Below are 2,501 nucleotides of genomic sequence, written 5' to 3'. Positions count from 1 at the left end.
GGTCCAGGACCCTGTGCAAGTCGGGACTAAGCCAGACTATTGACCAGCCTGCTAAAAAATTTACTGGCAAGGGGTGGGGGGAAATGTGTGTAGTCTATAGCATTAATCTATAAGCTTTTGCTTATCAGTTAATCGACTATACTATTACATCCCTAATTCAAAGTAGGTATAAAATGTTATCAGATTGGAATGAAAGCATTATATACTCTTTGCACAGGTGCAAATGACTACAGAAGGGATAACTTAATAGAGGATTGGGCCCATACAATTGCATAAAGTTTCTATCAATGTGTAGTGACATTCAGATTAATTACTTTTAACTTAAAATTGTAAGATTGGAAAACAATTTTACTCACATGAAAGGAAGATGACCCCACCTCATTCACCCTCTCCCTTTCTAAATAGGACTGATATTTAAAGGAGCGACATTATTAGTATTTTCATAATTAGGTTCAATCTTTTACAACTATCCTTCAATCACAGGAAGTCAATGCCAGTCATGCCACAGAAAACATGTACGTTTGCTGAATAGTTCACTGACAGCAAGGCTTCTTATAATTTATCTACATAGTGATCTAATTCTCTTCTTCCTCAGATGTTCTGTTACAAAGTCTTCATTTTTTACATAAACTTCTATGCAGCTGCTAGATTACAAAAGTTATAGCTCTTATAAAATCCAATTCATTCCTATATGGAAATACAGAATCAGATTCTCAGAGGTTGTGAATTACCATAGCTCTATTGAAGACAATGGAGCTATGTTGATTTATGGTAGGTAATGATCTGGCTCACATTGTGGTATTTGATTGGTAAAAGAGAAAGGAAGACAGAAGTATTTATTATTTTTAGTATAGTAGTGCCTAAGAACCACAAACAAGGATGAAGGACCCTTTTTACTAGGTGCTGTAGAAAAAAAAATATAGAAGCAGTCCTTGCTCCCAGAAAATTCTAAATTAAATGTATGGACCTTGATTCATTTTATGAATCACTTTCACAAATTATGAAAGCCCACTGCTTTGACAACCCTGAACTAATATACCATACTCCTCTAATGTTCAGGCACCTCCTAATTTTTCATGATAAATCAGCACCTATGTAAAGACATAATCCAAAGAGTCAGGAAGTGCTCCGTTCTCTAGTTTTTTCAAATACACAAACAGAAATATTATGGCTGAAATCATTAGTAAGTCATGTGATCAATCCCCTGTATCAAAGTAGATGTATTCTGCCTCTCAGCAAGAATATCTAAATATTGCACAATTTTCATATCCTTAATTTTTTTTATTATATCCTTAAATTATTTTATCCATCTTAACTATTTTGTTTAGTGGCTTGGTTCTAAATGTTGATTATTCTCTGTAAGAAACCATTCCTGATAGCTAACTTACAGTTTTTCTTAGCTATTTACTGTGATTTCATTTTATAATGTTTCTTTGTAATAGGAATGAATCCTGCCTTAGATCTTTGTATGAAGTCAGAAAAAAGAATTATGACAGATTATGTTATAGGAAGAGCTGGTAGTACTGTCTATTATTAGGATTATCCACAATTTTCCATTAAAAGACTTTTGCTTATAATTTTGCCATAATTTCAACCATTTGGATTGAATTGTCCATGGTGGGTATCTGCCTCAGGTTGAATGTTTTGGAGATTTTCAGCCAAAATAGTTCAGCCATTTCTGAGAAATAAGGCTAAGGAAAAAATACATTGTATCATAAATTTAAATTAAAAAAACCCCTTACGATTCTTTCTTTGACATGACTTAGTATCCCCCCCTCTTTTTTTTGGAACAGGCATTTTAATTTTGGCAGAGGGGTGACTTTGATCTCAAGAGCATATCTTTTATCATTCCTGTGAAAGTCAGCCCAGATTTAGCCAAGTTATAAGCTTCTGAAAAAATTAAATCACACATGATCAGTGGATACTTGCTAGAACTTAGCACATACATTCTTCAAAGAGTGTCTCCAATGAGCAGGTTTCAGGCTCTTTTAGGGTATGTCTACACTAGCTTGTTAGTTCGAGCTAGGTAGGGTAATTAGGGCAAGCGGAGTTTCAAATGAAGCCCAGGATTTAAATATCCCTGGCTTCATTTGCATGTTCCTGGGCGTCGCCATTTTTAAATCCCCCTTAGTCTGAACTCCGTGCCCGCAGCTACACGCGGCATGGAGTAGGTAGTTCGAATTAAAGATCCTAATTTGAACTACCGTTACTCCTCCTGTCAAACAAAAGACACATATGTTCAAAAATAGAAACTGGGTTTATTGAACAAAACTGGGGGGGGAGATGAACCTCTGGGGAGCCTGGGAAAAGGAGGTGCGATAGGGGAAGAGAGAGGGTGGGAGAGGGGAGGGGGAAACCTGGGAGGATGGAGCTGGAAGGGGGAAGCAAGGGGAAGAAGGGAGAGGGGAAGCTCAGGGCTCAGGGTTGGGGGTCTCGCTGGACCAACTTGATTTTCATGCAAACCTGCTCCTGGGTTCACGTGTGGCCTTTGGTGGCCAGGC

The sequence above is a fragment of the Pelodiscus sinensis genome, chromosome 4 (assembly GCF_052426305.1).
Source record: "Pelodiscus sinensis isolate ZL-2025 chromosome 4, ASM5242630v1, whole genome shotgun sequence".
NCBI lineage: Eukaryota > Metazoa > Chordata > Testudines > Trionychidae > Pelodiscus > Pelodiscus sinensis.
Note: the sequence above shows the minus strand (reverse complement) of the source record.